Consider the following 25,760-nt stretch of genomic DNA (forward strand, 5'->3'; position numbering starts at 1 on the left):
TGCGCTAATACAAACTGATGTGAAGTGGATCCCGTCATGTTTTTTTGTGTTTTGCCACTCAGACAGGCGTGTATTACCTTTATAAAATAGAAACCGTTTTTCAGCAATTTTTTTTTAGTGACAGGGAATTGAAGGGTTGGATGCAAGAACCAGGTAAGTCCACTTTAGAGATTTTTCCGGAGCTGTCTGCTGCTTGCTCTAACTTCACGATGAACACTGTGTGTAGGTATACATATACCACATTGACTTGATTCCTAGACTTCCGTTGTAAGCGCTGCTATCCGCTGAAGGAATTCCACTCTCTTTCTCTCGCTTAGCAACAGCTGAACCCTTATTAGCTCAACACGAGGGTGTGTGAGGGTGTGACCTTTAGTTCACATTTTTGCCACGGCTCAAGATATTTTGGCAGCACAGTGCCTCATTTGCATTTATAATCACCGGATCCACATGATTCTTGCATATGTAGAGTGATTTTTTCCCAATGTGGAAATCTCAAATTCGCTTAAAAAATGGACCTACCTGGTTCTTGCATCCAACCCTTCAATTGATATGCACAAATTCTCAGATTGTCTTAATATTTATGGAGCTTCACCCTTGTACGGTCAACGACAAAAGTTATTTCCGTTTGTTGAAATTAGTTTCGTAAATAAATTCAGAATGAAAGAACAATTTGAGTACAGTTTTCAGTAAATTAAGAAGAATGTAATTTTCTGTACGTTCTAGCCATAACAACGTTATTCCCAAAATATTTTTTCCAAACGAAAAGAACTTTTGTTGCTAACTGTACAATGGAACGTAAAAAAAGTACCAGTTTTTGAAGCCTAACTGTATACATGTTTACTTTTTTCTCGGTATATGTCTATTGCATTTGATCAGACCTTTCTGAAACATTTATTTTCTCGTTTTTTTCTTTTTTTGTATTTATATTTTTAGTTTCACAAGAGGCAATCTCTAAAGCACTCGCATTCTACAGTACTTTTCGCCCGGCAACAAGTGAAATATGCGACCTAGTCGACTTTGCTGGTCGATATGATCGAATAATCTACCCCAGAAAATTGAACTTCATTCAATTTAGTCGATTAGTTACTTTAGACCAGCAGGCGATTCAGTCAAAGTTAGTGATGAGCGCAAGAGTCTTGGTCTTGTAGGTTTTGCAAGAGTCTTGCATGCAAGACCAAGACCAAGACCAAGATCAGGAATCCTGATGCAAGAACAAGACCAAGACCAAGACTCTTGCGCAAGAGTCTTGCACATTCACTGGTACTACTTGAGTGGAGTCTTTTTTATAGAATGTAAAAATGGGAAAAATCATTACTTCTTTCACTTGAATTTCTTGGCTTCAGTAAAAATACCGCTGGAGCGAATCTGTTCCCAGTAGTTTATGCAATCTGTGTGAGTCGATCTGCCCCTGTAGCATATAGCTACAGTATGTCGTTTTCTGAATCGGTTGTTCGCGTTTTCTGTAGTTATTACTCGTTCTCAAGCCATACAGGTGCCATTTAATCAAAGCTTGTTGCATACAAAGAAATATGTAATTGGTGCTGGATTACGATGTATTCCTGCGATTTTAAAGAATGAGGATTAAGTATCGTGAAATCAGACACTATTCTAGAGATGTGTGTTATCTGGAGTAAGCTTAAACCTTTGGCCTTCGAGCTGGTAAAGTTTGTAGGCTCGTCCTGGGATAAAGCAAAAGAGGGATTTATTTTTCATCCCTCAGTTGCTTTGCCTCAGACAGTCTGCTGATGAATCGCCCCAAACGTCCAGCAAGAAGAAATTTGTAAAATGAAAAACGCAAGTGGCGAGCTCAAAGAATAAATTTAACGCTTATTTCGAAGTTGTTGCGGGAAGTGGAGATCATCCCTATGGTTATGCAAACTATGCAAAAAAAAAAAAAAAAAAAAATCGAAATAAGTGACAATAAAAATGAAAAACAGAAATACTTCATATTTTATCAGTGCATAAGGACGAAGCGCAGGAACTATTTTCATTAAAGCAGCTGCAAACTGAAAATATTACAGATTTCTTTATATGGTTTGATTATAATCAATATTATTTTAATTTTTTCTCTCCTTTTTGGTCGACATTGCTAAACATATTATCACAATCATCATCATCATAGAAATTCTGACATTATTGTATGTCACCTGCTGCAACTGAGAAGTTTTGATGTACGGTGGTCCTCAGCTATTCTCTTCATCAGAACGTATAGCAATTTTCTGTTTTAATACTTTTCTTCAACTACAGCCTCTTTGATAGGTGCATTTTCAATTAATTGATTGATTGAACTTCAACTTTTTTCTACTCCGAGGCTAAATGAGATAGGACCACTTGCTATAGTGGAATCCGAACCACTACTCGGGTTTGTACTGAAGGTATAAGGAATGCAGAGAAAACTAAATACATGGAAGTGCGTCGGGACCGTAATACGGCAAATTGTGGAGGCGTTAAAATATTAAATAATGCTTTTGATAAAGTGGATACTTTCAAATATTTAGGATCAATATTAACAGACGAAAATCATATTCACGAAGAAATTAAATGTCGACTAAAAGCAGGGAATTCGTGTTACTATTCGGTTCAAAATCTCTTGTCGTCGCGAATTCTGTCGAGGAATTTGAAGCTTAAAATATATAAAACGATAATCATGCCTGTTGTTCTGTATGGTTGCGAAACATGGTCGCTTACTCTGAGGGAAGAACATAGACTGGAAGTATTTGAGAACAGGATCCTGAGAAGAATATTCGGACCCAAGAGGAACGAGAATGGGGAATGGCGGAAGCTTCATAACGAGGAACTACATAGTTTATACGGTTTACCAAACATTGTTAGGGTCGTCAAGTCTAGGAGGCTTAGGTGGGCAGGTCATGTAGCTAGAATGGAAGAAAGTAGAAACGCTTTCAAAGTCTTGACTGGTAGACCCATAGGAAAACGACCATTAGGAAGACCTAGGCGCAGATGGGAGGACAATATTAAGATGGATCTCGCAGAGATAGGAATACAAAGTAGAAACTGGATGCAATTAGCTAAGGATAGAAGTCAGTGGAGAGCTTTTGTGAACGCGGCACTGAACCTCTGGGTTCCATAAGCCATAGAGTTAGTTAGTTTTAGTTAGTTACAGTCTCCTTTTTCTCTCTCTCTCTTCCCTTTCACCATACCCTCTAGCACGTCCCTCATTATATAGTTTCTCCTCAGCCAATGTCCCAATACATGTCTTAATACATCTTTCATGAAAAAAGTTTCTTCTGTTTCACATGTGAAACCTCTTAGAAGAATATAGTAAGTAATGATCCAAATCAAAAGTTTTAAATAATATTCTTAAAAATAGCGATACGAGTGGGAACGCAAGCACATTTTCAAATGGTGGTTATTTCAATTACTAACAACTAACTCCAGAAAAGCGTGTGTTGTAAATACAACGCGGCGATAGCCACAAAACGGAGTTTTATTGAATTGTAATACACGCAGAATTCGTCACTAGTCATGCTAGTATCTAGTAACGTATTCGAATCCCTTCTGCATGATTCAATTTATGTAGGCTATAATGTTCACAATTTCCCAAAACATAGAAATATTTATTTATTTATATATTAAAAAGAAAAACAATAAAATCGTTTAAAAGATTGTAAATAAACCTGAAGATAAAAATTACAGCAAAAAAAAGTAAAACATGCGTTATGTAACGAAGACATAAGACTCCTCCTCCCTCCTTATACTTCGTAACGCAAGACTGAACCCCCTACACCCTTTGCCATGTTACGTAATATGTGGACGACTCCTTACCTCCAGTACAAACCCGAGTAGTGCTTCGGATTCCACTATAGCAAGTGGTCCTATCTCATTTAGCCTCGGAGTAGAAAAAATTTGAAGTTCAATCAATCAATTAATTGAAAATGCACATATCAAAGAGGCTGTTTAATGCATATATTTTAGTGCGTACGATTTTATGCAGCATAGTTAATGTATAGACATATTTTACTTATCTATTACTGTACACTTTTTAAAAAGATTATGCTATTTCTTGGTTTTATGCCAAATATCAATGTAAATTCATATGTTGATATATATTTCCTTAGATTAAAGTACAAAATTTGCTGGTTTTTTTTTTACAAATTTACAGTAAATTTATAAGAAAATGTGATATTTTTATTGATAAAAATGTAATTTTACACCATTACATATTAGTAATTGTACTTTATAGGTGTAAATTGATTTACATAGAGGTTTGGCAAACAGATTGCCACTTATATATATATATATATATATATATATATATATATATATATATATATATATATATATATATATATATATATATATATATATATATATATATATATATATATATAATTTACCTATGAAAATTTTTTACAGTATTTATTCCTTTCTGCAATCATTCAACTTGTGGCCTTTCTTACACTTACCGTCAGTTTAATGTGGCTATTGTCATCAGGGACGTTCACAGCAATTTATTTCGGGGAATTCAAATTCAATTAGTATAAATTATATTAAAATTTGTAAAATTACTACTTAAATTAGGCTAAATTTACAGAAAAGTCGAGATTTCGATTGTTCAAGCCCCCCAGGATCCACCTCCTGCGTACGTCTCTGACTGTCTTTAATCTAGAGTTGGCAACTCTGGAAAATAAAAAACCGGCACCCCCTTTAAATTCCCTTTGATATAGGTCTAAGTGTAAAGTATCTCTGTTCGGATCCATCCATTGGAAGGAAATGTACTATTGTGAACAAAAGTACATTAGCACCTGTATTCTGAATATCCTTAGTACATTCACTAATAATCTTTATAGATACATTCCGCTAAAAATGAGAAACTGAAGTCGGCATTGATCATTTTATTGTATTTACCAGTAACTGTCACTTCTTTAAAATTATCAAAACAGATGAACAAAAGTTTATTAATCTTTACGTGACAATTTTGGATTTGGAATATTAAATTTATTCTTATACTTATACTTCAACTACAGGAAATTGCTTTAAGAAGTCCTTTTTCACCCCCAAAAAATGTATAAAATTCTTTACAAGTAAATTTGAATTTTTTCCTGATACAGTCCCTGTTATCTCTTTAAAATTATCTAAACATATGAACAAAATATAATAATCGTTGATAGATGGTAAAAGGTGACAGTTTTGGATTTACAGAATGAAAGTTACTTTTTAAATCTATACTTCGAACTAGATGAAATTGCTTCGAACTAGACACAAATTTTTAAAAAACGGTCATAAAGGGACTGATAAGAAGTTTGTACCGATCACCGGCTTTAATCAAAATAACAGCAACATTTCCGTCCAGGCCGGTGAAAAACCGGCTAAGTGGCAACCTTGCTTTAATCTTCAGTAGATGTACTAACAATTGCTTTTAAGTTTTCTAGAGAATTATAAACCTTGCCTCATATGATTAAAATAATACGAACTTCAACAAGCCGTATTTCCACCAGCGGTTGTGCTCGATATGACGACCCTGACTATAAACTATACCCCAACACCGAAGTTTTCTTTGGAGTAGGCTTCTGTTCAGAGAAATCTGATCAAGTTTAGACCACTCCCCCTTGCAAACTTTCCACAAGCCAGTCAATGTGCGTGGGCGTCGTAAGGAAATCGCTCGCTTCAAACACCTGAAAGCACTAAAGCCCATTGGTGAACCGTCAGGCGACTTGACAGGGATGTCTGAATATGGGATAGCATGGATTCCAGTTTCAAGCGCTTTGCGGATCACGTATGCTACAATTGTTCGAGCCGTGTGGCTGGCTACTTTGTCTTGATGAATGAAGACTTTAGACACCTCAGCTTCATACAACGACGGAATATGCTGCCGGTATAATTGCTCCAGAACGTGTTGTTGATAGTATTCTGTGTTAATTTTAACATTTCGTGCATCTTTATGCAGGGGAAGTTTCCCTTTATGGCGAAAACCTGCAACCATCATGAAGCTCGGGGAAAACTTTCGCGACACGTGCGGACTCAATTGGCATGGTCCTTGGCATCCTTTGGATGATAGTAAATTGCTCGAACACGCTTGGAGTTTGACAAATAGATCCAGGCCTTTCTAACGTGACCACATATTTCCATTTGTCACCCGCTAAATACCGTTCATAGAGCCGTTTGCAATCGACTCTGCATTCCCGGATGTGTTTGGCTGTGAGTGTGTGAACACATGGCTGATGCTTCACTTGCAGGCGTAAATCCTGGCTGATTATTCTCTGTACAGTTGATTTGGATCTTCTAACACTCATGGCAATGTTTCTTTGTGGTAGCGGATTCTCCTGGGCCACCAACTTGTGGACGTGTCGAATCACATCCATTGTACGTTTGGGACGTGCTGTGCATCCACTTACTCTGGCTGTGCAGTTTTGTTGCGTTTGAGTACATTGGCAATAAACTTCTTGGAAATGATGAAACCCTTGGACGAACACTGTTTCACAATTGCACTGCAGCTGTATGCTGTATCCGATGTCGGAAAGAGCGGTCAATTTTGGAGGCATTTTACACTCGGAGCACTTCACTTCCTGCTACCGAATTTTCCACACAACTGGTTTCTGATGCTCTTCTACCTGTACTGTCTGTGTGATTGTAGCACCCCTGGCGGACGTTCTACTTCGTTTCAATAAATGTGGACCGACATTTTATGATAATAATAATAATAATAATAAAATGCCGAATCTTAAGCAGTGACACGTGTCTGGGTGTCCTTCCAGAAGAGGGGGGTCAGTAATATTTCGAGAAGGGGGGGTCAGTAATATGAAATACTGTGGTCATCACACCAGCGGCTTGATCATTATAAACGTTTTTACTGCAACATATATTGGTTCGTTTAGCAAGAATTTCGTAACGGGGAGGGGGGCGTGACATGAAATTCTGAAGGCCCAGGAGCTCGCTCAATCTAAACTACTTTACTATCAACATATATTGGTTTGTTAGGACAGTAAAATGAGGATATGTTAGTAAGTATTTTAATAACAAACTATGAAGAAATCTCGAGTAAAATAATAAAAAAACGTTGAAAAAGATTATAAACTATTTACGTCCTTCCTCTGTTTATTCAAATATACCAATTTTCCTTTCTTTATAAAAAGTACATATTCACAATTATAAACAATACATACTCAATAATGTCTTGTAAAGTATTTTACAATATCTGCGTTCCTTTCTTTGTTGAATTAAATGTTAACAGAACTTTCTTTCCACATAAATTTTTGTTTTTATTATTCCCCCCAACTACTTACTGTCTGTTCCAAATGACAGGTCAAAAGAGCAGTAGAAAATTGTTTTTGAAATAACATGTTCGATACTGTAAGGATGCGATGAAAAATTATGATTTAAAATAAAGTCAACGCAGTTACACAACGGCACTATGCTTTCGGAAGCTTGAAATCTCCCTGACTAGTAGCAGAAATTCTGACAATTTCGTAACTTTTCTAGAAATTGCAAATTCCCTGACTCTCCCAGGATATCTCGCTCACATCGCCACTATGTATTGCAAGTAATACAAATCTCTTCATAAGAAAGATTAATCAAAAGCTTCCTGTAGTTTATTTTTAACGCTGATCCTTCTTTTTCTAATTTCATTTTGTTTCATCCTTCCTTAATTTTTTTCATTTCCGGTCTCGAAGGATCTGGACCCCCTTCTACGTGCCTACACACGGTTACTTTAGTAATTAGTGAATATGCACCTCGATAACACGTAATTGCAAGTGCGCCTCGATTACATATGCTATTGTTGGAAATATTGAGCCTTATGCAGAGTCTTTCTGATCTGTGATTAGTGTTATACTAAAGAGTCCGACCAACATATGTTTCCTGCAATAGTCACGCTTTTAGTATGACGCTAATCATACTTCAAAACGACTCTGCATAAGGCGGAATATATTTTGAACACATGGGGCCTTATGCAAAGTCATTATGATGTGTGATTAGTGTCATACTAAAGAGCTCGACTAACACATGTTTCATGCAGTAGTCAGTTCTTTAGTGTGATGCTAATCATACTTCAAAACGACCCTCCATAAGGCCTATGGAACCTAATTAGGTAGTTCTTTGCGTCTGAATTCTGTGTTTTAGTTTGCGATAGTCGGATTAGCAGTTCTAATTAATTATTGCTTTATTTGCATTGCGATTCGGAAATTTTGTGTTGACTCTTACCAAATGAGACCGTATTACGTTATAAGTGTCAATGTAGTCTCTGAGAAGAAAGACGATTAATATATTCATTAATGTTACTGGCGGTAAGTGGATTTTGTGTTATTTCAATGTTGATTATGATATTTGATGGTAATATTTAAATAGTTGCCTATTATAATATGAGTGATTAATATAGGTGATAATTATGCATGAGAACAAACTTATTGAAAATATAAGTGTAAATTATGATGGTCGTTTGAGACAGATTAATTTTCTGGTACTTTTAAGTGCAAGGCAGTTTGTGGGTTGCAATAATACCGTATTAGTGAACATATGAAAGGTATACGAATAAGTTAGTGCGGTCTTCTGCAGTGAGAAATAACCCCATAATTCGTACAAGTGCATTATGTTCACCAAATTAATGTGCAATTGTAGTTCTTAGTGAGGTACAAGCTTATAATTCGTGTTTGTAAAAGTTTTTGCCCGTAGAGAGAGAGAGAGAGAGTTCTTTCACCTGCCTGATATGATCTTGGTTAGGAAATTTATGCTCACAGAAATAGCTATCCATCGTCAAGCACGATTGCTGTCTAACCAAGTCTGAGCAGGAATGCAGCAGGGGGGACGAGTGCTAGCGAGGGGGTGCATCCATTGGGAGCAGGCGCGTCAGCGACGGGGAGGGTATACACATACACGAGGATAGTCTAACAGCACACTTACGCATACAATACTTTCGCTTTCACTCAAAATTCATTTTTATATGCTGTGGACTGACAGTAATTACTTATCATCCTTCGCGGGGGCTCAGTGGTAGAGCGTTCACCTCTGGTGCTTGGGGTCCCGGGTTCGATCCCAGCCTCCGCCAAGTGAACTTTGTGGTGGACAAACACCGTGCTCGTGGGTTTTCTCGGGGTTCTCCCGTTTCCTCCCACTTTCTTCATTCCGCCATTTCACCCATCTCTCATCATCACCGTCTCCTTTAGCTTAATCGGGATAAACGTAAGACGTAAAACTTAAAGATTTAATTTCATTTTTCATTCCTTCTCGAAAAATATTTCACATCGTATTTTACCTATAAATTTTCTATTTGGTAAAACCATGTGCTCGAGTGAACCCACGACTTGTAATGTAGTACTTTCAAGTGTAGAAATGCGTGTTGTTGGTATTATTTTGAGTGGAGGCCTCCTGACCTCAGACGTATGGCGTGAGGAGGAAATTAGCTCTCAGCATTGAAAGAGGTAGTTGAACGTTTGAATGTGATGGATGTAACATTACGATTGTAAATTTTAAAGCAACCTCTGTTCGTGAAGAAAGCCAATTATCACGTTTTGTAGAGCGGCGCGGATTATTAAAATTGAGCAGGTGGTGTGACAAATATAGGAAGGCATTGAAGGTAAAGAAATGGATGAACAAGTGCATTTTCAAACGTGAACATCGTGTTAATTTCGTGAAATGTCATTGGCAAAAGTCGGGAATGAAAAGTACTTTGTTCTTGGACATAATGTTGTTTTTGGAGGTCTCATTATTTATAGTGAATTAGTGCAAAATTAGAAAAGATAAACTTAATGTTTTTAGCGCCTTCCTTGTTTATACTCATACTCACCATCACTGACTCGCCTGCTCCTCTGGGGCCGCGGTGGCTCAGTGGTAGAGCGTTCACCTCTGGTGCTTGGGGTCCCGGGTTCGATCCCAGCCCCCGCCAAGTGAACTTTGTGGTGGACAAACACCGCGTGCGTGGGTTTTCTCGGGGTGCTCCCGTTTCCTCCCACTTTGTTCATTCCACCATTTCACTCATTACTCATCATCACTGTCTCCTTTAGCCTAACCGGCATAACCGTGGGAGGTAAAACAAAGATTTTCGCCTGCTCCTCACTACCGCTCCGCGCCCCCTTTTCCCTCCTGCGCTCGTGCTCTAACTCTTAAATAGCATGCGTGGTTTTTATTGACCACCTAGCAAAAGTTGGCTTTTGTTCGGTTTGTTTTACACTTTACTTTTTATAGCATATTTTCGGACGAAATATTTACACGCAAAACGGTAAAGTCCTCTTGAAATGAATGTGCACCGAGGATTTTTTAAGAAACACTTTCTAAGGTAATGACAATGAATTTCCTCATAAATGACAAAAATTTCACATTTTTCAACCGGAAAACACTGGACCTACTTTGCGACACAGAGTTTGTGTGTATTATGTAGCGATGTAGCAAACTTTTTAAAGTTATTTGAGAAGATTGATTGCCACAGTTTTACCCTACAAGTTCCAAAAATACATGAGAATGAGTAATGGGTTACGACAAAATTGTTCCAAGGAGGACTTCTATCTCAGTTAATAAAATGTGTATACACTTACTCAACAATGTTGTCAGAAAAAGAAAAAGGTTTACAATACCCAGTTTGTATTCTTACGTAGACCCGAGTTATTACACTTGATTAATTTTAACAAAATGGGTCCAAACTTCCCTAACCTTAAGATATCCCGGCCCTATTTTACTCTACTATACCTTTTAACCGCTTAACTTAAGACCACTTATTATTGCGTTTTTTTTTTTTTTCCCTAAAATTATGATCACGAATATATTCATGCAAAGGGAAAAGATCTGAATATAAATTTAAAAGGCGTTTCCTTATGTTCGCCATTCGCAGCTGACTATATGGGTGTCCGCTAGATATGGGTATAATAATAATAATAATAATAATAAATTTTATTGCAGACACATCTGAGAACATCAGATGTATTACAATCGTCAGAAATAGAAGTTGAAAATTTTAGTTACATATATAACATACCATAATATACCATAATGTAAACAAAGATCACTACATAACAGACGCGAATATTGTAACTATCAATTTTGAGTTCAAAAAATTCTTCAACACTATATATACAATTATTAATAAGTAATTTCTGTACTTCTTTTTTAAAAGCCAGAAATGGAAGTTCTCTTAGAGATATAGGTAGAAAATTATAAAATTTAACTGACATATAGTAAAAGGTCTTTTGTGTCTTACTATATTCACATCTAAATAATCCTAAACAGTTCCTGTTTCTAGTTTGATAAGTATGAGAGTACCCTAACTCATTGTAAATATGATTGTTTTCCTTAATGTAAAGCAAACATTGGTATATGAAAATTGCAGGTACTGTCATAATTCCTAATTTAACGAAGCTTGACCTACAATGTGCACGACTAGGGAGACCGAGCATTAATCTTACACATATCTTTTGTATTTTCAATAGGCTTTTAATGGAGGACTAATGACCCCAAAGTATCGTTCCATAACTTAAATGACTGTGAATTTGCGCATAATAAACAGTTTTAAGTACCTTTAAACTTACGCACAATCTCAATCTACGAATTAGATAAACTCCTTTACTAGCTCTAGATTCTACCTTAAGGATATGGTCGTCCCAGTTCAAATGATTATCAATTAAAAACCCCAAAAAAGGAGCGGAATATTTTTTAAGTTCTGCATTCGAATTTTTGTTATTGTAGGTAAGCACCAAGTCTTTGATCTTATCAGAGTTAATACAAAGCAAGTTGGAAGTACACCAGTCTTTAATAATATCTGAGGTGATGTTTAATATAGACTGAACTGAGTCTTTTTGTCGTGAGTTAACACAAATATTGAGATCATCAGCAAATAAATAACTATTAACGAAGGGTGAAGCGACGTTGTATGGGAGGTCATTGATATAAATAATAAAAAGAATCGGACCAAGAATAGATCCCTGAGGTACTCCGTATCTGACAGGCAGCAGATTAGACTCTTCCCCTTCATAAACAACTCTCTGATATCGTCCATTTAAATACGAATGAAGAAGTGACAGAGCTGCGTTATCAAAACCATAGAATTCTAGTTTTTGCAACAAAATAGCATGAGACACCGTATCAAATGCTTTCGATAGATCATATAGTTTTACATGAACAAAGTTTTTACTGTCCAACCCAGAAATACAATTTACCAAAAATGAGACAGCAGCCTTAACAGTTCCTAGTCCTGATCTATAACCAAATTGAGAATTACTAAATAAATTATTATGTTCAAAATAGTCAACAATCTGCTCATTCAAAACAATCTCAAAAACTTTAGATATAACTGGAACCAGTGAAATTGGTCTATAGTTATCAAGAGAAGACTTATTTCCTTTTTTCATTATAGGTACTACTTTCACTAATTTAAAGCATTCAGGAAAATAACAGTCTAATATACAAGAGTTTATAATGTGAGTTAAAGTTTCCTTTATGAAATGTACTCCATATTTTAACATAATAGGACTCAGATTATAAATATCCTCACATCTACTGCTACTCATTTTAATAATCGCTTTCTCAATATCTTTTACTTCAATTGGATGAAAATTAAACGTAGTGGTAGGTTTAGACAATTTATTTAAATAAAAACCTGAATCATTATTATGAGGATATGATGAAACTTCCCTCAGTATCTCTTCAATTTTGTTAACAAAAAAGTTATTAAATTGAGAGGCATTCAGGTGGTTATCAGAGATTTTTATGTTATTGTATATAGGATAACTTTCTTTTTTTTTTACGATATTCCACATTGCTTTAGACTTATTGCCAGAGTTGTTGATGGTATTATCATTAACCTTAATTCTAGTTTCTCTCACTAGTTTATATAACTTTTTCTTACTAATTTTATATAAATTCTTTATGACACTTGAGCCAGTACTACTATAATAGTCGTAATAAAATTCACATTTTGCTTTGAGACTATCAATTTCTTTACTCTTAACTCTAGTAAGTTTCGGTTTAGTTGGCTTGCCAATAACGTATTTTACAGGAAACGCACTTTCAGTTGAGAACGACATTACAGACATAAAAAATTCTAGTTTATCCATAACATCTTGCAAGGAGCTATACATAAAGTTCCAGTCAACTGATGATAGTACCTCTTGAAATCTTGTTATGTTTTCTTCTCTCATTAAGCCAACCCTTAACCTGCATTTATTGTTACTAGTCTTATCTGTTACATTGAGAAAATTCACCTCAGATTTAAGTAAAACCGCCCAGTGATCAGAGACAGCAGGTTTTACGATTGAACTATCAATAGACCTGTCGATTACAGTGATTATATTGTCAATACAACTACCACCTCCAAATTTAGGCCTGGTAATATCAGTAGTAACAATAGCTAGATTGAATGAAGAGAACACATTATTTAACGTAATACTTTCTATGTTGTTTTCCAACTTAAAATCAACATTAAAATCCCCACATAAAATAATATTGGAGTTAAAAGTATTTAAATGCTCTAGAAGATTGTTCATTCTGTCAATAAATAACTTAAAATCTTTACATTCAACATTTGGTCTGTATACAGCTGCAACAATAGTGTTAATATCAGGCAAGTATGATGCTGTAACCTCAAACACTATTTCAATAGACATGGTATTTACACTAAGGATAGGCCTATGAGAATATATATTTTTAATAAAGATAGCACATCCCCCATGTTTCCTTAATGGTCTACAGTAGCAGTTACTCAATTCATATCTCCTGAGGACGTAAAAATTAATTTCCCTAGGATGAAGCCAATGCTCAACAATACATACAAAATCAACATTCAGATTAGAAACATAATCTTCAACTATAGCAAATTTATTAGCTAATCCTTGGATATTCCATGAAAAAGTTACTACTTCATTAGGCCTAGATTGATTACTAATATTACTACTTTCTATATGTACAGACGTACTGAATGAATTTACATTTTGATCTAGATCTATCCTAAAAAAGAATTGGTTTTAACATTCAGAGGAATAGGGTCAGATTCACATTTAGCATTTCTGTTAACTGCCTCTAAGATCTTATCACTAACAAATCTTTTACCCAATCTATTAAGATGAAATCCGTGGACAGTATGAAATTTGCTCCCCAAGTTACTGATATCTATGTAGGTGACATTTCTAAAGTGTTTACAGATTTTATACATTTCATTATTTGCTTTGTCTACCTCTTTATTGATTATGGACCACGACGGTAAATCGTGCCGTCGAGGTACAGAAAAGACACACACTAGCCTGGCATTTCTAAGTTCATACAATTTCTTTCTCAAAGAAGACAAAAGATCCTTAGTTTCATTTTTAGCAACGTCGTTGGTTCCTGCAAGTAGAACTGGAATATCCGTTACATTCTGTACCAACATCTGCTGTCACATCGGAGAATTTAGCCCCGGGTTTAACCATACTTGCAATTTTGTGATGACTATGTGTCAAGATATTGGAGTAAACACCTCTTCCCTGACTGTCAGAATATAAACAGATTTTCATAGGTCGAGTTTTGCAGTTTGACTTCATCTTCTTTATCTCACTACTTGGCCGTTGTACCGTATTTCCATCTTCTTCTGCTTCAATAGGCAAATCTGATAATGGGTCAAATCTGTTTTTTAAGGGTGGAAAATTGACACTATTAACCTTAAATTTAGTGTTTTTTGAGGCTTTGTAAGGGACAGTTTCCCATCGTCTAGGGTTTACTGACTTTTGGTGTGCAGTCATGTTTTCACTCCTTTCTTGAGATATACATATTGTATTCTTCCTTAACTCTTCATTCTCATTTTTCAGAGCTCTTATGTCATTTTCTAATATCTCAATAATTTTCAGGAGAGATGCTTCACTATTCTTATTAGTATCGTCCGTCACCAACCTATTATTTTGAGCTTCCGTCTTACACTTTGGACAAAACCACTGCTCTTTTTCAGCTGGTAAATCATTTTCATCAACTCCGGCACAACGAAAATGATTCCATTTATCACAATTATCACAAATGATACCATTCCTTACTATTCTACAACATTTCGCACACTTAATATCTAAAACAATTCGACTCTTAGGAGATAGTGAACAAGACGTGTCTTGACTAGTGGGGGCCATATTAGTAGGTTCTGGCTACCTGTATTCACTGTAAACTAGGCAAAAAGCATAACAGTACACATTTAAGTTTTAAGATCCTTTATCTTGGGAACCACTAAATTGGATTTTAATGAAACCTCTTTTATTTTGGAGTTTAAAGGCTGCAGAGTTCACTCAATTTTTCCCATATTTCTTCTATAGTAAACTTTTAGTACTGTAACACTTCAAAAATTATAATGTTATTCTTACGAGATAAACGCTTATCAATAAAATTATACCGTATTTATAGGAAACTATGTCGTATCTTTCCAAAATTGCGGATAATATTCACTGAGTGCTCGTACACAATATACCAAGTTTTCATTTCGATTCATATTCAGTTAACTTCATAAAAAAAAAAATAAATAAATAAATAAATAAAATAAAAAAAAATCACCGCTCACAAATGTAAACAATGGGTCTGCGTCATCCACCAGAAACACATTTTCTTACTAATTTTCTTGTTTAAAACATAATATATAATAAATCCATTGCTTTATAGTGTTCACCAAATATTCATAGGAAAAACAAACATAAGCTCAAAACTCAATAACACACAAAACCACCCAAAAATCAGCTTAATTATTACACCGAAGCACACACCGTCACATACTGGCCGCCATCAAGGGCACCGATTTCTCTATATTTTTTAGAGGAAGGGGGGGGGGGCACTCAGACGCAGAATGTGTATGTATGAGGATGTTAAAACAAATTGCATTTAAATTATGCCAAATATTGTATGAGGGTCCCACATGAGGTTTCGGGAAGGAAGGGGGGGGGGCAAGATCGGCACTCTAACGGTTAAGATTCATGTAACTATTTTCGGCTAATATTTTGCATTGGAGACAAATGCTTATTGACGAAATGACGGAACTGAAATAGCATATCTACATTGTACCGAGAAATCTGTTATTTGTCTTTGAATTTTTTTTTGTCAGTGAATTTTCAAAAAGAATACAAAAATTCGTAGTAGATTGAATGGAATATCTACTTATACTGTACTCATTTCCCCCACTGTTTCGTTTTCTCAGGATGCTAGTGTAATTTGGTAATGTTTATTGTGGAACGCAAATATTCGGGATTTTAATATTTCTTGCGGGAAAATTTAAATCTCAATTTTGATCAGCTTGTAGTTCAAATAAATTGAACGAACTGAATAAAACATTGTAAAAGATTCGTTGTCGCTTCATGTACACAAAAAGTGTTCAAAACAGTAACACTAACAATAAGATACATCTGCTTTTATTACGAACGAATATATTCGTGGTTTTGAAATCGGTGATTTTCAAGTGCCTAATTCAAGCCTAGATTTTAGACAGTTTTAGTAATGTATGTTTCCACGTACCTCTGCTTTCAACGTAAAAAAAAAAAAAAAAAAAAAAAAAAAAAAAAAAAAAAAAAAAAACTTTTGCGAAGAAAATTATAAGTTAAGTGGTTAAAGTGGTACTCCTTATCGATGCGCAGCTAGAGCATGAAGTTTACCATCGAAAGAAAAGAAAAAATATTTTTCAACAATTTCGTAATGAATATTTCGAACGGAATACTTTCGAAACTAATATAACAATTTTCATATCAAAATATTTCAAGCATAAAAACCTTGGAATATTACAGTGAACTAAGCAAAATAATCATCAAAAAAATCTGGCCAGGCAGAGAGAGAGAGTGACATGAAAATCACTAAAACAGCGTTTCCCAACCTTTTTCAACTTGCGGCACACTTCAGGGTAACTTGAATTCTCGCGGCACACATATTATTATTATTATTATTATTATTATTATTATTATTATTATTATTATTATTATTATTATTATTATTATTATTATTTGAAAATATAAAATACTGTAGTATTTTTTTCTGATTACTGACATCCTTCTCACAGAGAAGAAAGCTAGACCACTGTTTTTTCCCCCGTGGTAAATCATTATGCTTATTTTTCATTTTAATTTAAAAATAGAAAACAATTACAATCAGATATAGGGCTCAAGTTGTAAAAAATACACTTTTTTTTTTCGAAAACTGTATCCAACCTTTCATTAAGAAGGAGGATCACTAAATAACGAACGAACAAACGAATCTCTTTTACTTTTAAAACACAAATATAGGCAATTCGTATGCATGTTTACTTTGCCGGAAGGATTGAATAATATTTTAAAATTTCAAGTTACGAAATAGTCTGCAACAATAAAGAAGCAATAATGGTCATAACAATGATAACAAATACTTTTTTTCAAAATTAGAAATGTACAGAAAAATGTTCTACAGAAAAGTAACACAGTATGAAACTTTAAATTTTAGATTCATAGTAGTAATTTGAAATACAAATATATCTTTTTCTGTATGTCTTGCAATTTGATTTTTATAGAATTAATAATTTTGTTCCGATTTCCTCGCGGCACACCAGCGACCCATTCGCGGCACACCGGTTGGGAAACGCTGCACTAAAATGATGTGTGTTTGTCAGTTCTCTACGTGGCCAAGTTGTTAGCGTACGGAGTTTCCACGCTGTACATCAGGGTTCAAGTATTGCCCACATTAACTATTTTTTTTTTTTTTTCATTCGTGAAAACATTGAGGGGGACAGTGACTCAGTGGTAGAGCGCTCACCTCTGGTGCGTGGGGTCCCTGGTTAAATCCCCAACCAAGGAAGTTTATTGTGGGCAGCATCGTGTCTGTGGTTTTTCTCTGGATACTCTCGTTTCGTCCCACAGTCTCATTCCACCAATTATTCCATCATCGTTCACGTACCGTAATCATCTGTCACCCTTTGCCTAAGACGCATAATCGGGGGACGTTAAACTGAAATATTTATATTAACATCAAAAATTAGTGTTAAAGTAATGGCAGTTATATACCATATTATATAAAGTAACAATTTTGCTGAAGACTTTCTGCTACAGAGTTGAAACATATATTAGGAAAATTTATAGTTTGCGTTTAAAGTAGCTTTCAGAAGATCGATTCTAACATTGAGTGCAAAAATAACTCTTGCTGATAGAACAGTGTTATTAGAATATAAATTTATATTTCAGTAAATTTGTAGAAGATTCCTATGTGATCAAGAATCAGGGTTTGTCCAAGTGGGCCCAGCCCGAAAAAACCCGGTGGGTTTTTTCGGGTTGGACCCACCTGAAAAAAACCACTTTAAAACCCACCTGGGTTTTTGACCTATTTGTTAGTATATCATTGATACAACTAAGGTGATCACATTGTAAGTGATTTTTATAAGATTTTAGACTTTCCTTGGGCGAATTAGAGGCTTTCACGTTAAGGCATACAACAACATTCAACATAAGACCTTTATAAAGTTCTGAATGCACTAAATGAATTTAAAAAAAAAAAAAAAAAACTACCTTACCTTGGGATAGTTATAGAACAAATTAATGTATGGATTATGCTTATAGCCAGTTTGAAGTAAAATAAGCAATCTTGTACTTTAGAAAATATTTTTCGTGAATAGTATGCTCGTCGACTTGGCGACACCGAGGGACATTATCACTCATACGTTTGACGGGTTTAAGGTCATAGGTGCCGGTACTAATAGTACATATGTAAATACATTAGTAAAACTATGAGTATTATTTCTTACCTTTGATGTAAAACACAAGATTCTTCAACTAAAATTTGGTTTTCCAACAATAACAGTTTAATTCAGTCATTTGTTGCTACTCTTCAAATAAGCATTCTGTAGAGTCAACACTAGCAATAGTGTAAAAATTCTTGTCAAATTTAAAAAGCTTAATGCTCGGGGTTCCGAAGACTATGTAACGCTTACTATTTCAAGTGCTGAGTTCAAATTTCCGTACTAGTGGGAGTTTTGATGTACACGCCGTGAAAGAAGTGCTCGCGAAATTCCCTAATTAAACGCAGATGGATCGGAAATGAATATTTCAACAATAAAACTATTTATTTTACGCTTAAGCCTGTCATACGTCCCGTAAAAAAAGAGGAATGTCCCGTTTTTGGGCCCGACTGTCGCGCGTCCCCGTAAATTTAGTCGGGACAGGGAAATGTCCCGTATTTTAACTCCGTTCCATTTCTGCTATCAATATCAGCTTATTCGAAAAGTGAAAAACAAAAAATTCTGACATTGGCTAAGAATCCTGTAATTAGTGAGTGAACAGTACGCTGTTGCATGTAACAGTTTCGAGGAAGTTATAACACCACCCTGTTCGACTTGATAGCGAGCGAAATTTGCGATGCTACTTTTTCCATTGCACTTGATGGAAACTCAGATATTCTCCGGACCACACACACATTATATATATAATATATATATGTAATATATATATGTAATATATATATATATATATATATATATATATATATATATATATATATATATATAATCTAAAATATGGCTTTGAGTATTTCTACATTTACAAACTCAGGGAAGATGACTAACCTTTTCTTCAGCAACACATTAGATAAGCTAACAAGAATTATAATCTTTATCAGAGGCTAGGGGCACAGAATTGTGCTTTGGTCCAGGTCTTAGAAAAATGTAAATCTGGTCCTGACAATTACACACGATACAATGAGAAAAATCAGCTTTTCATCAGATTAAACTGACGAACGTAATTTTGGCAAAATACAGCCATGTAAATAAATATTGCTAAACGCGCGAAAAATATTGAAAGTAGATTGTACCACTGATTTAATAATTTGCATATTGTTTTCCTGTAAAGCATTTTTATGGCACATCTTAAATTTTTAGGCATCTTCAGTCTGTACAACTAATTGCAGGGTACGAAGAGAGAAAAGCAGCTGCTGCTTAGTGAACTTTCGCCTATTATATTATTGAAAAAAAAATAAACAAAATGAAATCTTTTAGTTTTAGTCTCACGGTTATGCCTGTTATGCTCAAGGTGACGGTGATGATGAGAAATGAATGAAATGACGGAATGAAGAAAGTGGGAGGAAACGTGAGAATCCCGAGAAAACCCACGCACAAGGTGTTTGTCCACCACAAAGCTTACTTGGCGCGAACTGAGATCGAACTAAGAACCCCATGCACTAGAGGTGAACGCTCTACCACTGAGTCACCGCGGCCTATTATACTTTTGTTCATAACCAGACTGCAGTTCATTGCATTGTGTTGGAAAGTTGAGGAAGGGGGGGATCTGAGGTGTCCCGTATTCTCATGGAGAAAATATTTCAGGTTTATTTACGCTGCAAGATGTTAATTTCATATAAGACATTTTAAAACATTTATTTATTTCATACAACATGAACTGTATCTTTGTTTTAAATTAATAGACCCCTTTTGGTATTCATATTTGGCGAACGTCGGTCAGGCTTCTGGATGACTTGATCTACATTTGTTCGGTTGTCTGCCGAGCTCCTTCGTGACTATGCGGTTAGTGTACGCGTCTTCGGCGTGGGACCCGGGTTTGCTTCCAGGGAGCTCGTGTGGTTCTGATTCCACGTTAATCAGTAGATCCCGTCTCATATAGCCTCGCTGCTGAAAGGGACGTTAAACACAAAATCAACTCAACTCGTTTGTCTGCCTCTATCACACACACTACAGGGTACAACTTTCGGCCTTCTAAGTTAAAATTTTTAGAGTACAAGCACGAGACACTCTAAATTTCCTGTATAGATTTTGGCGGAATACCAATGTAAAATATTAAAATGGAGGCCATTTTTTTCAAAACAGCGAGTATCCACGCTACGAGGCGCAATTTTCAGTCTTTTAAGCTGAAATTTTGACGGTGGAAGCACGAGATAAGCTAAATTTGCTGTATAGATTTTCTCGGCGATCGAATGTAAAATTTGAAAATGGCGGCCACTTTTATCAAAACAGCAGTAAGTAGAAAATTATTGCAAGTTGTGACAATGACAAGCTTGAAATATAAATCACATTTTAACACTTTTACCCCAAAGACATTGAAATATTTCGAAAAAACCCGATTAAACCCGAAAAAACCCATATGGGCCCAGGTGGGTTGGGCTTTTTCAAAAAAACCCGGGTTTTTTCAAACCCTGTCAAGAATCACAGCTGAAACTGTGTTTTTCTTCAAATCTACTCTTAAAGTTTACTACATTCTTATGTATTACACAAATATTCTTGTTCTCAAGTTATCTAGTCACGAAGGAAACCAGGTAATATATTCGGACGTATCGTAATAGAGGAAATTAAGTAACTGGAGGATTGGGTTTAAAACATACATTTTGATCATATCACATTCAGAAAAAATAACCAACTCATTGATTGGCAGGGTTGGCAAAAACCATGGTTTTTATTAAAAAAAACAAAAAAACCTTTTTTTTTTTGGTTTAAGCCAGGTTTTTATGGTTTAAATGATTTGCTCTATATATTCATATTATACATGGACAGAAATAAGTTTGTTTCGCCTTGATGTTATTATGCAACAACCGGGTTATGCTGGAAGGGGTCACATAAGCTTAAAGCGGAATAAAAGCCGCTTCTCGAGTTACATCCGAGCAAATTGTCCTCCATTTGAACTCAGAACCAGGACTAATTGGCCACAAATGCGATACTTCTGCCGACTCACTCACGAAGGAAATCTGATAAAAAATACGTTGTACTGATCTTTACATGCTTCTTAATATAACTGTCAAGAGTCATTTCAGAAGGACAAAAAGATAAACAGTTGCACAAGTGAAACCATTACACAGAATTACATATGAACAATTTCAAAGTACTACGGTGTACAGAAGAACTAATTTAGTTCAAGTTAGTTAACAACGACTTTTATTGGTCCAAATTAAAGAAATACACCGACTTAATCTGCATATCAACACGAAAAGTGAATAAAGATACGAATTATTTGAGTCCACTTTGGCTCAGACTCATTTATACATAAATAGATACCAAAGATACTTATTTCACTAAATGCCTCTCGTGGGGTCTGTATGACCCCCACACACACATACACACACACAAAGTACGGCATTTTCGATGTATTTTATCAATAGTAAACATTGAAACGTAACAATATTTAGAATTTTTCTTCGATTGCAATTACATAATAATAACAACTACAAAAAAATCACAAAATAAACATTTATAAACTTGTAAAAGAAAGTTGCTTTTGTAGTATAATCTTTTTGAGTAATGAATAGGGAATTTAGGTCTGAATATAATACGAATAATATGCGGGAGTGAAAGGTGATAATCCATAAATGTGTGTTCATCAAGATTTTACAAACACTTACACTTTTACGAACATTTTTTTGCTTTTGGTTTAAACCAGTTGATTTTTTTGAAAAAACCACCTTGGTTTAAACCAGCCAACCCTGTTGATTGGTATTTGAATTACGGTATACTTTATCTCATTCCTGTGTATTATTATTATTATTATTATTATTATTATTATTATTATTATTATTGAGAAATATTCTGCATTTTGGCAAGTGCTGGGACTAATGAATATTTTTTTCTTCTTAATTTTCAGTTTGGGCCTCGAAATGTTTCTTCCATGTTTCTCGATTTCAGCTTCCTCTTTTAACTCCCAATATTTTCTTCTATTTTTCAAATCACCTATCACTTGTGTTCTTCTTCTTCCTTTCTTCGCTTTCCTCCCATCTTTTCTTCTATACAGGGGCGTATCCAGGGAGGGGGCGATCATGGCGATCGGCCCCCTCAGGAGAAGAAACTTTCTTATTTTATATATAAATAAAACCCATCCCAGAGTTTAGAGCTCGTAAAAGTAGCTCTAAGTAGCAGTATTATAATCCACTGCCACTGCTTCTATGGCGGTATGAAGAAGACAGTTTATTCGCAAGATGTGTCCAATGCAATTGGCCTTTCTACAAAGGATGGTGGCTAGAAGCGTCCTCTTCTCTCCTATCCGTTTTAAAACGTCTTCGTTTGTTACTCGTTCTGTCCATTTTATCTTCTCCGTCTTCCTCTAACACCACATCCCGAAGCTTTCTAAATATTTCTTCTCTAACTTCCGTAATGTCCATAATGTCCGTAATGTCCAAGTCTGAACCATAAAGTCCAACGTTCCATATATAACACTTGACCAATTTCTTCCTTCGTCCAATATTAAGGCTGCTAGTTGAGAGTGACATTTGTTGTTGAATGCTTTTTTGGGTATGACAATTCTTGACCTGATCTCTCTCTGGTGCAATACGCGTCTTTCGTCAAAATACTTCCCAGATATCATTCCTGTCAAGGGAAAATATTATATTAAAGTTCCCCTTCTTGACTCATGGTCTGGACAATGGAAAGAATACATTTGGGAATAAGCTTACCAAAAGATGTGAATATGCAAAAATTGAAACTTGCTGAGATTTCCACTCCTATCATACAGTTTTGGATGTGAGTTTTAATGCAGTTTTGAAACACCTTACCGACTACGTTGCTGTTAAGTAAATTCCATATAATTTGTATCAACGTAAAAGAAAATTGTTGCTTTGGTTAATCGTATCTTCTTTTCTTCAGTCATTTATCTTCATGCATCTAGATTGCATACTAGTGAATTACTTCACTGCGTGACACTTAAGAATGTACTACGTAACATTTCTGGATATTGTTCACTTTGTCATTTGAACACTCTAATGTGTTTTTCTTTCTGTGTGAGTAGGTATTTTCGTTTGCATATTTTTCAAAACATATGTAGTAAAGCTATTAAAGCTACATAGTAAAATAATAGCTTTACTATTTTAATTTACTATTATTTGTTTGATGTCATTATTTGGCAATATCTTGAATATGTATTAATTTTTCTACTACTCTTCAATATTTCTTCCAAATAGAAGAAAGAAAAAAAAAGTGTGGTAAGATTCGAACTCTAATCTGCCACGTGGAAATTCCTTACACTAACCACTTGTTCACGCCTACAACTGACAGACACATTTCATTTTAGTGATTTTTGTTGTCCTCTGTGTAGTATCTTTATTCTGTGTCTTTAAATGTTACCCTCTTGCTTTCTCTTGACTCGGGTCTAAGGATAACTTTTATTTTATATATATATATATCTTTTTGTTTCTTTATTGATGGTATTACCAAATTACGGTAGATCGCAGTAAGTCTCTCATTTGGTGACTTTTCATACCAATGTATTCCACATCTTATTATTTACATTTAAAAAAATCAAATATCGTATCCATTTGGGTAGGTGACACTACTTTTCTGTTTCGAAGGATGGTGCGGTACAACGTAGTATGTGCTCCAATTGTATACATTGAGCCTGCATACTCGAAGTGTACTTTACACTTTTGAGCACAGCCGAACTTACAGTATAATTAAGGTATGGTGGATTGATATTCGTCATCAACATGCAAAGAACAATTTAGTGAATTTTCATATGGTTATACCTAAGACTCTGAAAGTTTTAGTTCTTCATACAGAGAGGGAAAGTTTAAATATATTGAATTTGACTCAGGCTGATATGGTGGATTTTTTTTTTTTTTTTTTCAAACCAGTATAGTGATATCCTTATATACTCAAACGCTGAGCACCAGAGGAGCACAGAATTCAGCCACTAAAATAGGCAAATTGAAAATCTTAAAGAGACCTTTATCTAGAAGCGAACAGAAAATTGTAAATTATGACAATGATGTTACTTTCATACATAAATCTCATTTCACATTTTGTCCATAAAGAAACTTAAGAGAATAATAATAATAATAATAATAATAATAATAATAATAATAATAATAATAATAATAATAATAATAATAATAATAATATAATAATAAACAAAAAATCTACATGCGCCCAGATAGATTTGACTTTTTTATTTATTTATTTATTTATCTATTTATTTATTTATTACAAACCCCGGCTATACTATTCATTTCTCAATTTACATATGATTCAGGAAACTAAAGCTTTTCTAGATTTAAATGCAAATTTGGCTATCTTCTGTCCTTTGCGTGGGAAAAGTGGAGTAACAGCTGCATGGTGTAAATTCATATAATGAATGAGTGTCACTTAGAGAGCTTATAACAGTAATGCAGGGTAGTGTTGTTGCTGCTTTAATTAAAAGTACATTCATGGTTGCACAGCGAATATTTTATGCTTTGAAAATACATTATTCTTGTATTGTGAACTGTGTAAGTGATTGGTGAGAAACTGGAAAATTCAGTGAAGTAAAATTCGATGAGCGCAAGAAAGCGGACAGATTAGAGTTTCCTTGCCTCAGTTGGAAGCTGAATCGATTCTGTGAAACACCTCGTTCTCTCCTACTGCTATTGTTCTGATATCTGTCGACAGACAGACAGAGAAACGGACATAATCGTTCTATAAAACCTTCCTTATTGACGGTCATTTGAAACCGAAAATACTATATCTCTGCCAATTTTGGTTACAACGAATGAATTAGAGCCGTGATTGAACCTATGTTATGGGCACTAAATTCATATGAGAAAACTTTTTTTTATACCGCTTTTTCCATCTGGGGATTAACATTCAAACCGAAAATGGGAGATTCAGGTGATAAACCCTGAGAAGGGCTCTATTCTTGTGAAGTTGAATCCATATATAAAAACCATTTCTTACCATCTTTCACCGTTTTTGCTCTGTGATGGTTAACATTGAAACCAAAAATGTCAGATTTCGATCGCTTTCGGTTGGTATACAAGTGTAACGACGGAAATGGAATGTATCCTTGGGGCACTATATTAATATCAAAAATCCAATTGTCATTCTTTATTACCGCTGTTCTGTGAGTTTAATATTGAACCTGGAAGTTGCAGTTAATTTAAACCAAATCTGCGCTTTCGCTCTTGATGCTAGCTGTCCC

At 35.0% G+C, this 25,760-nt stretch overlaps 1 protein-coding gene across 3 annotated transcripts in view; it reads left to right on the top strand.

The window, feature by feature from the left end:
* The first annotated feature begins 8,107 nt into the window (after nucleotides 1–8,107).
* Nucleotides 8,108–25,760, top strand: part of Coq3 (ubiquinone biosynthesis protein COQ3, mitochondrial) — a 49,674-nt gene continuing 32,021 nt past the window's right edge. Inside the window, exon 1 of one of the 3 annotated variants that reach the window (XM_081731178.1) lies at nucleotides 8,108–8,240. The gene's annotated coding sequence lies outside the window, so the exon portion shown is untranslated. Of the gene's footprint in view, nucleotides 8,241–8,267; nucleotides 8,287–8,454; nucleotides 8,477–25,760 lie in introns of those variants that run through there. The other 2 variants (XM_081731195.1, XM_081731185.1) reach the window with 2 other exon arrangements.

This window comes from Thermobia domestica, chromosome 1 (genome assembly GCF_964235325.1).
Source record: "Thermobia domestica chromosome 1, izTheDome1.hap1.1, whole genome shotgun sequence".
Taxonomy (NCBI): domain Eukaryota; kingdom Metazoa; phylum Arthropoda; class Insecta; order Zygentoma; family Lepismatidae; genus Thermobia; species Thermobia domestica.